The sequence below is a fragment of the Lactuca serriola genome, chromosome 6 (genome assembly GCF_051521515.1).
Source record: "Lactuca serriola cultivar US96UC23 chromosome 6, Lser_US96UC23_V15, whole genome shotgun sequence".
Lineage (NCBI taxonomy): Eukaryota > Viridiplantae > Streptophyta > Magnoliopsida > Asterales > Asteraceae > Lactuca > Lactuca serriola.
The window spans coordinates 148,648,456-148,660,585 of record NC_136413.1 but is presented as its reverse complement, the minus strand read 5'-3'; positions in this window follow the sequence as shown (position 1 = coordinate 148,660,585).

Below are 12,130 nucleotides of genomic sequence, written 5' to 3'. Positions count from 1 at the left end.
GATAAGTGAAAAACCAACTTGAAGATCGATTAGATCTTAAACAGGTAAAATAAAGAGTAAACAGCAAGAACACGAAAACAGTAAACAACTCAAGAATAAATCGAACAATGTCGAATGATTATAAACAATCCTCAGAAGAGCTCGATGAAGAACTACAACTGTAGAGGATTAAAGGTTTACAAGAACGATAAAGAAATCTACAAAGCTATCGGAATTCTGTAAATCGTATTCTAGATCGTTTTTCTAATATGCATGCAATCACATTATTATATAGTAAACCCTACAAGCTCACGGTTGGACAGGCCCAAACCGGAGTGCAAAACTGGACTATAAACCGAGCCCAATGACGCAATACAAAATAATTCCTACGCTACCCAACAATTGAAGGTGAAGAAAGAAAGGGTTTTCACAAATGATAGATTTGTAATGATATGTGGGTAATGTTCACCGTATGGGAGAAAGGAGCGAAGGGAACATCTGTCGGTGGTGAACAGTAGTGGTGGTTGAGGCGGAGTAGCGAATAACGACGTAGTAGGAGGCCAAAGCTTGGTTTTTTTTTTTGTTTAAGATGATGTAATCACTGATGGTAAAAGTCGATGGCTAGGGTTTCGGGGAGACCCATGCTAGACCAATGTGATGAGGAGTCAGGGGAACTTCTATTAGAATGTGTCTTCAAGTTTATATAAACAATGAACAGAAACTGCGCCATATAGGGAAATGCCGCCATATGAGGAATGCCGAGATAAGGGGACAAGCCAGGTCAAAACAACCGCTCCTTAATAAAAGGGGAGATAAGAGGTCCTTGACTTTTTCAGTGGTCGACCAAATGATTTCAATGCATAAATGTATATAGTGCATTAAGGGTTTGTACCTCTTAAAATTCAGCATTTGAGGGTAAATACTTATTTATATATATATATATATATATATATATATATATATATATATATATATATATATATATATATATATATATTAACACTAAAATATTAAAATAAAACAAATAGTTAGATGGACTCACAAAAACCGGTTCCTTTAACTCTTCCACACATATATGTATAAACAGTATAATTAAATGACTTTTGGTACTTGATATGTACTTTAATAATTACTTTAAAGTTTTTAATCTTGGTGTGGGTTTAATTGTGAAATAAAATTTGACGTATAGGTCTAAAAATTAATTGTTTTGTGTGCAACCAATGGTTAAGTTAAACATTTTAGATTAATTATATTTATGGAGTGTTCGGTAAAATTAGCTGGTAGCGAGTGACTTGTAGCTTGTAGCGTTTTGTTAAACGCTACATGAAGTAACATTTGGATTTGGAGTGTTTTGTTTAAATTAAACGCTAGAAGTTTGTAGTGCCGAACGAAGCTTTCTGTTTTAAACGAAGCTTTTTGTCCAACACCAGAAACTAGAAGCTCCCTAACGCTCCATACCGAACAGTACAATAGAAATCTCGTAACTTAGTCAAACAATCCAAATTTTTTAGGCTTGTTGAAAACTATTAACACACTTAACTCGTATTTTTTTTACAACTTTTAAAACGATCTAATATATTTTAATTGATATATTTTTTTTATTTAATATATATTTCATAACCTTTGGTATTCATTTGTCTCAACTTTCAACCCTCGAGTCTTGTCGGATAACAATCATATACCAAAACCAACAGTCAAACTAATAAAATAAAATTTATCGATATATTTGCTACCTTTGGGAATATGTAATTAAAAACACAAGATCCATACCATGAGCATTGATGACTTTGAGATGAAGCATATGACATGTAGGGACATGTTAAAGCAACTTGGATGCATGATGGAACATAGGCTTTTATGTCTTTCTATTATTCTAAGTCCATTTTTTCTTATGGGATTTGCTAATACAAATTAATATATGTTATAATAATTGTAGTGATTACCCAGAGTAAGTTATAAGAATGATCATGTCCATTATCTCAAGTGTAAGTTTGGTTTATTTTTTAAAATCCTAGAAATATCATCTTTTAACTTTGTTTTTTTCGGTATGGACATGGTGCATATAGAATGAAACTTTTAGTTTTACGTGAACATTTAGTTTTTATTATCTGTTTAAGACAAAATTACATAAATGGTTCGTGTGGTATATGGAATACACTATATGGTCCAAAAAAAAAAGCTAGTTACAGCACCGGTCCCTGTGATTTATGTTATTACAATGTCGGTACGTTTAACGTCATTTCCTTTGTGTCGTTAACCCTTATTCACATGTGGAAGTGTGGAACATGTGAGAGTAAATTCATCCATTCAATTGTCTTAAAACGCCTACATCAATTAGTTTTCTTTTTCGCCTTCTTTACTGAGCAATCAAACATTCTCCCCTATGCCATTTTTTCTTTCTACAAATCTAATCAAAGATGTTCATTTACACGTGTGGACAAAGAACGATCATTGCGGCTTCTTGGACAAATAACAACTCATGTCAAAGACATTGGCCGTGTTCCAAACAAGGATCAAAGTGTCATCAAAGATACTGGTTGCGCTCCAAACAAGGGTCCAATTGCCCATTCATTAGTTGGATGGATCCACCAAAGTGCCCAAGAGCTATGGATATCATCAATGGCATGTTAAAGAAAGTTCAGGTTCATAAACGTTTGGAAGAATCGATCGAAGAAGCTATTTTTGAAGCAAGAAAGTACAAGTTTATGTTGATTGTTAGTTTGGTTTTTTCTTGATCATTTTTTTTTTCAAATCTAACCTTGTAGTGTGAGAATTTTTTTGGGTTCATTTCCATCCATTTATGTGGTCCGAAAAGGTAGTTATAGGCTAATTTGTAATATGGTTGTTCTTTTGAAAGTTTTGTATGACCTTGGTATGCAATTGTGAACTTAAAAATATGAACGAGTAAAAACCGAATTGCAAACCGTAAAAAAAATATACCTTGTCGGTTTGGTATGGTTTCGGTTTTGAAAATCAAAAAAATCGATATTTGCGGTTTTTAATTCGGTTTTGGTCAAAAAACCGTATTACTCTCATGCATACTGAAAAATACAATGTTAATGATACCCGATTTGAGTACTACGATTATAATTTGTGTTGTTTGATTGTGCTGATTTCCCAAATTTGTCATATCATCTTCAATATGAGAATACATTTAATGTTCCATATACACCGGAAGCTAAACATATCTACACATAGGAACATTAACATGGATACTTCATTAAAAGTATCAAACCAAATCATTTAATTAAAACAACCATAACATAATTGCCTTACAAAAAAGTAACCACTAACCACTTTTTATTTACTACCAAACCAAGACACCCTATCTAACACCCGCCAAACCAAAAGTATAAAGTTAAACAATCAAACCAAATCATACGATTAAAATAACCATCACATTGTAATTGTTAAATAAAAATAACCGACTTTCATATTACATATGCTTTTTCTTTTCCTTTCTTCAAATATTTTCCTATTTTTTATTGAAATTTCATGTTACGCTCGGTAATTCTCCAAGGTATTATTTATGTATTGGATTAATTATTTTATGTTGATTGGGCTTGGATCCATTGGTTCCTTGCAAAATGGGCTTAAGGGGTGTTGTACGCTGTGCGTACCACCTTATGTACATGCAACGTACTAATAAAAGTTGATCGTGCATGCCATGTACGTACGCGCAATATACTGAAGAGTACGTGCAACGTACATGTGCAGTCCCCAAAACCCTAAGTTTAGGGTTTGATCCATATATAAAGAACATTATTCCCTAAAGTCCAGCCTTCCTCTCACCCTTAAGTTACTCCCGCGAAACCCTAATCCATATTTTGTGTGTTCTTGTTCTTGTAAGGCCTCTTGAGAGCATTTTGATGTTTTTGATCCATTCTCCAAGGAACTAAAGGTCAAAGCAAGGTAGTGGTACAAAGGAGAAGTTGTAGATGTGGGATTGTTGCTTCATTTCAGACCTTTCAAGGTATAAAGTCTTGAACTTGATCCATGAGTGCTTAGATCTCTTATGTTGAGTTTTTGGACCTTTTTGGTCCCAAAGAATGGAGCTTTATGGTTCCAAATCCGTTTCTAGGCTTAGGGTTGCCACCCTTAGTGCTATTTGAGTCATAAAGACAGAAAAGTTACCATCTTGAAGGTCTTGATGTGGTCATGCAAGAGTATTAGTCATTTTTATGGAAGTAGATTGTCATATTTCAAGTTTGGGTCCATTGGGGGGTTTGCAAGCCACCAAGCAATCAACTTTATGGGTTAAGACACTTTATTAGACTCAGATCTGTGTTTGGAGCTTTAGGTTTTAAGGGGGTTAAGCTCTTTTGAGATTATGGCTTAACAGGGGAGTACGCTAAGCGTATAAGCCCGTACACGCAACATACAAGCCATGCAGCCTGTACGCTTAGTGTGCAGAGGAGTACGTCCTGCGTACTCACTAGATTTGGGATTTGCGTCATTTGGGCCTCGGTTTGGGCTATTCCTTGGACTTTGGTATTTTGGGCCTTAGTGGGCCATCTAGAATTGAACCTTTGGACTAGAGAAGCATTACTAGGCCTTAGGTTGAGGCCCATGTGAAGGGATTGGGCCCAATTAGAAATTGGGCCATATATTGGGCCTTGTAGGAGTGTTTATCTTTTTGGCCTAAGGGTTGAGTAGAGTTCATTTTGGGACAAGAGTATGTGAGGGGTAGAATGGTCTTTTACCCTAGTGAGGAATTATGGTTAAGATTATGAGAATCCCGAACTTAACTAGTTTATATGATGATTAGTATCTCGGGGAGTCGAGATATTAGCAGTTCGGGGATCTGCCAGCTAGCAGCCAGAGGATTATCCGTGAGATTCAGCTTTGCGAGGTGAGTTTCCTCCTGTATGAACGGGTTGAAGGCACTAATGTCGGCCCGTATATTTATGTTAGTATGTTCTAAACTAAGGTTCGATGCTGGGCGGTGCCCGATGTATGCTTATAGGATTTCCGGATTATAGTTCGATATCGGGCGATGCCTGAGGAATGTTTGTATGCTTGATGTCTTCGTGATTCTTGCATGTGTCTGTATTTGTATGATTCCAAATTATGGTCCGTTGTTAGGCAATGCCCGATGAATGTTTGTATGCTTCCAGATTTGGGTCCGATGCCGGGCGGGGCCCGAGGAATGTTTATATGTTATGTTATGTGATTATTTTATGTGTATTGTTGATATGTTTATATGTATACTGAGCTTTACTCGATGCCGGGCGGGGCCCGATGCCGGACAGGGCCGATGCCGGGAGGGGCCCGATGAAGGGGTGGGGCCCACAATATGTTTATATGTGATTATGTGATTATGTGTATGGTATATGGTGGTTTGGGGAGACTCACTAAGCTTCGTGCTTACAGTTTTCAGTTTTGGTTTCAGGTACTTCCGGTAGCAAAGGGAATAGCTCGGGATGACTGCATTACACACACCATGATGTTTTTAGCATGTGATGTTTACTCTGATATATTTGACAGATGTTTTGATATGGATATACCGTTTACTATTTTTTGAGATACTATGACTTATGCTTTTATGAGATGATTTTGATAACTACGATTTTATTTAATAATTAAAAATGAAATTTTTGGTCATGATTTTTGGGATGTTACATTTCACCCGGTCCACCATGTCCCTTGCAACCCATTAAGTTGTTGGAACGTCCCAAAAACAAGGATAACATTTTCATTTTTAAATTAATTGCAAACCATCAAGTGTTCATAACAATTTCAACAAAGTAGGTCAAATGAGAGAAATCATCGGAGTACAAATCCAAATCCTAGAGAAAAAGCAGAACATGGGTGGATGCACTGCGATTACGCCGAGTCATTCCCTTTTGTGCTAGAAGTACCTGAAACAATAAACATAACTGTAAGCATAAAGCTTAGTGTAACAACCCGTCGGGTTACAAAAGTCAATAAAAGTCAAACAAGGGTCAAATAATTGGAAACTATTTGATATAAATAAAATTTACATCTAATTATGTGTATTTAGTAAAGGAATAAAATGCACTTAAAAATCAACACTTTTCTCTTTGGAACTGAGAACCCTTGCACCAAAAACCCTCTTCGGACCGCAAACCACCTCACCGTAAACCCTTTTCGGTTGGACTTTTCGGCAGAGAACCCTCCTTATATATATATTTCACCTGGAAACATGAGTCATTTCTCACTTTTCAAACTGAAAACACACCTATTTCTCTCTCAAGTATCATCGAAGAATCTTCAAAACTTCAAGCGAAATCCTTCAAATCTTCATAAATTCACCAAGAACACCAAGAACAATCTTCAAATCTTCAAGCTGACCGAAAACCATCTGGACTGAGAACCACTAGACCGAAGTCCTCCCTGAACGAAAACCTTTCCTGGACCGAAGACTGATTTCGGTCAGTACCGAAATCTTCCGCAATTGCACCAAAAACTCTCCTTTTGGACCTACTTTCATACCGAAAACACCTAGCAACACTCCAAATAATTCCTAATAATTTTTGTAAGTGTTCCTTACATAATTAAGTGTTGTCTAACACTTAATTTATTATTGAGAAAATTACACGGTTGGTCCCTATGGTTTGCTCTTACTTGCACGCTTCGTCCCTGGAAAGAATTTTTAACTCGGACAATCCCTATAACTTTATTTCGTTACCCGCCTAGTCCTTTAGTTAACTTTCCGTCTTATTTGGGGTTAGGAACTACTCACGTGAGTGGCACGCTGGGGGCATTTTTGTCCTTTCAACCCTACAATATATTAGCACCATTTAGAATACAGACGGATGGTTTTACGATTCCGATCATCGTCAAACCAAAACACACACAAACACACACTTGTCAGACGAATTCCCTTTCTTCTCTCAAACGAAAACCCTAGTCGCTAGCTAAAACTTTGTATGCTTTTCCAAATAATCAACAATGCCGGTTTGGAATTTAAGTGAAGCACGAGGACGGATGATCAGTGAAGCAGAAGTTCGTCTTCAATATGGTAAGTCCGCCTAGTCCCTAATCTCGTTTTTATTTGCATTTGCTTCATGAAATCCTATAACCCTAATCAAATGTTAATCAAAATTTTTGGGGCATTTCCTTAATAGGTGATCATCCGACCATGTTTTGCATGCTATTAAACCATGGTGGAAAGTTTACTGATTTTCCTGGAAGGAAGTATGTAAACGGAAAGAGACATTACGTTGAGTTAATAGACATCGAGACTTTCTGTGTTCACGATATTGATGACATGATGGTGAAACTTGGGTATATCGATGAAAATCTACATGTGGAGATGTACTATCATTTTCAAAGGCCACTATGTGATTTGGATTTTGGCTTGTTTGCTTTAGCTTCAGATGATGATGTAAGGCATTTAGCAAAATATGTTGGCCAACATAAGCTAATAGAGGTGTATACAGAGCACGGGCAAACGAAATTACACACATACTCGATGTCACCAAACCATCTAAGGTACGTATAGTTGAGATTGATTGTACCCCAAAAAGATTGTTTTTGGAATGGCATGATACACAAGTTGAGCCTAATGATGTGTTGACATTTAAGCCTAATAGAAACAACCCTCCTGTTTCACCTACTAGAAATGAGCCTTCAATTGATAAGGTGGACATGGTAAGTGATAATGCAAACATCATGGAAACTGAAATTGAACATAGTAGTGATGATAATAGCAGTGGTGATGAGATCAACAGTGGTGATGATAGTGAGAGTCAAGATGGTGACTTTCTTCTGGACGAAGACAATATCATTGATGATGTTGAAGTTGACATGAGAGAATTCCACTTGAATGTTGACCCAGATGTTGAGTGGATTGGAGGTGCTTCTAAAAGAAAGAATCATGTAGTTACAGAAGATGGGAATGAAGCAGACCTTGAAGTTATAGATATGGAACTTTTCTTGTCCGACTCTTCATCGGATGATGGGATCGAAGGAGAAAGAAACAAAAAGATTAAAGCTATTAGAAGGGCGCATGAGAACGAAAATGCTCAAGTCAGTGAGCCTTTCTATTTATATCAGAAATTTAATTCGTTGAAGGAGTTTAAAGATATGGTTAACCAACATGCAATAGATACAAGAAGGGAGTTGGATTTTAAGAAGAATGATAAAAACAGAGTAAGGGTTGTATGCAGGGGAACCATAACAAGCCTAGGTGGTGGGACCGGTCAAGAAGTAGTCAATGAAGAAGGTAAGTGTCCTTGGGTTCTTTTAGCCAGTAAGTGGAAACGTGACAAGGATTGGACAGTTAAAACATATGTTAGTGAACATAAATGTCTTCAAACAAGAAAGGTTAGGGCTTGTGATTACAAGTTTCTTTCAAAGCAAATTCTACAACTGGTGGAAGCAAACCCAAAAATTCCAGTCAAGGCTTTAAGGGAACAACTTCAACGTATCTACAAAGTAGATATTTCTAAGATGAAAGCCTTTAGGGCAAGAGAAGCAGCCTTAAAAATTATCAGGGGTGATTATGCCACTCAGTACAAGATCTTACAAGATTATTTGTTAGAAGTGCAGACTCAAAACCCAGACACCACTATCAAGCTTGATGTCGAAAGTGAACCAAATCCTGATGTTGAGACAAGAACCTTCAGACGCGTGTACGTGTGCCTTGGTGCTTTGAAGCAAGGATTTGCAGCAGGGAAGAGGGATTTTCTTGGGGTAGACGGGGCTTTCATGAAAGGACCTTTCCATGGTCAAGTTTTATCTGCTGTGGTACATTTTCTCTTATGTTGTGGTTGAACCATATATTTTGATTTATTTTTTACTTTTATTTATTGGATTGTATTGCACAGGCTTTAGATGGGAATAATGGAATATATCCTTTAGCATATGCTGTGGTTGAAGCTGAGACACTGAACTCTTAGACATGGTTTTTAACTCACTTGGGTGATGACCTAGGGTTGGCTTCAAATTCAAATTTTACATTTATATCAGACAGGAAAAAGGTTATTTTCTTGTGTTTTGAATACTAATATCTAAAGGAAAAGAAATCATTGACATAATGTATCTTTCTTGTAGGGTTTAAGTTCTGCCATCGCAGATTTGTTTCCTTGTGCAGAGCACCGTTATTGTGTTCGCCACATACACGAAAATATGAGGTCACGTTGGAGAGGGGATAAGTTTAAAGAACTGCTTTGGAATTGTTCAACAACATATACTGTGCAAGAGTTTGAAAAAGAAATGGAAGAAGTTAGAAAATTAAACCAAGAATGTTATGAGTGGCTTAAACAAATACCACCTCAACATTGGGCACGTTCTCATTTTACAGGTTTGACCATGTTATATATTATAATATATGATAACTATTGTTGTATACTTGTTATGCACCCACTCTGGTCACCTTATTTTAGAGAAAGGGTAGTTTGGGGTAATCATCAAATAAAGAGCATCTTGTTGGTACAGGGGCATTATGGGTATTTTATATTATTTAGTTGTTATGACTGATAGTATAAGAGGGTAGTGGGATAGGAATTGAGATATCGATCTTTTCTGTTAACCTGGAATTATTTTCTTTTGGGAGAGTGGCTATCTCGAATCAGGTAACCTATCCTTTTGTTCTTGATTCTGTTGAGTAATAGCTAAGGAATTGCATTCTGCTCTTTACATTGTGTTGTTCTTGTTGTGGTTACTCATTAAATTAAGTGAGTTCATAACAATACTCTAATGTTTGCTAACCAATTATACATGTATTCTATTAATTAATAGGGAGAGCACATTCTGATATTGTGATAAACAACATATACGAGTGCTTTAATAGCAAAATAATAGACGGACGTGACACACCAATTATCAATTGCTTAGAGTTCATCCGGGAGTACATCATGAAGAGGATTGTGAATGTTGAAAAAGAAATTGACAAAGCAACAGGCCCTTTGACTCCAACAGCTACCAAGCTATTGCAAAAGATCAAAGATCAGGCAGAGGAGTATACATCATCATTTTGTGGAAATGGGAAGTACCAAGTGAGTGGACCTTGGCAAGATCAGTGTGTAGTGAATGTGAATCAACGAACCTGTTCATGCAAGAAGTGGGAAATAACTGGAATGCCATGCAAACATGCTGTATCTGCAATCTGGGACATGAGGAGAAATAATGGTGCAATTGGTATTCCAGAAACCTTTGTTCATGAATGTTATTGGCTATCAACCTGGAGGAACATGTACTCTTTCAAAGTGGATCCGATAAATGGTAGAATAATGTGGATTAAGTCACCTTGTCCAACTACTTTGTTGCCTCCAAAACACCGTGTCCCAATAGGAAGACCAAAAAAGAAACGAAGGAAGTCAGCTACAGAAAAAGAGGATATGATCAAAGGGAATACAGTTTCTAGAGCACAAAAAACTGTTACATGTACCAAATGTAACAACAAAGGACACAATGCCAGGACTTGCAAAGGGCAGTTACCAACTGTTGGGAAGAAGGGAAAAAAGAAGAATGAGAAAGGAAAAGAGAAGGATAAAGGAAAAGAGAATGAGAAAGGAAAACAGAAGAAGAAAGGAAAAGAGAAGGATCCATTGTAAACTCTTTTATCATGTGATGCTCTTATTTTGGTTAAGCTATTATGTAATGTGATGTTTGTATTGTGGTTAAACTATTATGTCATGTGATGTTTGTATTTTGATTAAACTGTATTGTGTTTAGTATCACCAAAACAATTGCAGTTGGTACTTAGACATTTGTTTTTGGTTAAACTCTTATGTAATGCTTTTGTTTTAATGTTATCTAATGGATCAATTATTGGTATGTTTTTTGGTCATTTCATTTGGCATGTTTTTGGACATTTCATTTGGCATGTGTTTGGTCATTTCATTTAATGTTATATAATGGATTATTTGGCATGTTTTTTGGTCATTTCATTTGGCATGTTTTTGGTCATATGTTAAATGAAAAATACCAAAAGATTACAGTTGCATTGCATGTATTAATTGTACCAATAGATACCCTTTCTCTCCCAATTCCAGCAATACAAGATGGTAATAATCCATTGTAATCTTTTATAAGAGAACAAAGTGCAACTATTAATTGTACCAAAATATACCATTTCATTAAAATGCAGCAATACAAACATGCTAATATTACCCATTCATTAGATTATCTTCAACCAAAAACCACTACTGAAATACCTAATACTACAACTTGTAAACAATTATCCCAAAAAACAAAATCCAACTAACAATTAACAACATTTTAAGGTTCCGATTTTGGATTTCAAGTTCTTCATTCTGGATTTCAAGGTCATGATTTTGGATTTGAAGTTCTTCATTATGGATTTCAAGCTCAAGATTTTGGCTTTCAACCTCATACGTATGATTTTCTTCATCTACCCACGAAATAAATCCACTTCTTGGTCCCTGAAGTTTTCAATACCCTCGATTAGCACAAACTAGGGTTCATCCTAGAAATTACCAAAAAAAATTGATAACTCAATACCTGTAAAGGGCATGCATAAAAAGGCCTACCAGGATTTCTCTTTGTTCCTGAAGTTCGTATGATCCCTACAGCTCCACACTTGCATTTCACCATAATCAATTTTGTGGATCTTCAATCTTCACGAGCAAAAGAAATGGAGTAGAAGAGGAGAACTGGAAGCACCGATTGAGAAAAGAAGGAAGGAGAAGTAGTTTTAAGTCCGTTGTAGGGTTGAAAGGACAAAAATGCCCCCAGCGTGCCACTCACGTGAGTAGTTCCTAACCCCAAATAAGACGGAAAGTTAACTAAAGGACTAGGCGGGTAACGAAATAAAGTTATAGGGATTGTCCGAGTTAAAAATTCTTTCCAGGGACGAAGCGTGCAAGTAAGAGCAAACCATAGGGACCAACCGTGTAATTTTCTCTTTATTATTTCATTTAAACCATTACTTAATTTAATATTTAAATTAAATTCTTATTAATTTAAATACGATATCATTTATAAATATTATTAGGATACGACTGCTTCACGTATTCTAACCCGAGGATCATCGTTAGCACTTCGCGACTCAACCGAGCACACACATTCGAGGTGAGTTCATGTAACAACCCGAATTTGTCCATCGCCGAAACCCATTTCGTCCGTAAAACACGTCTGTAGCGATTCGTTCCGATTTTGTTTTTGGGCTAAATTATCCAAATTTATATGTTTATTTTAATCTCATGAGTGTCCAAAACCC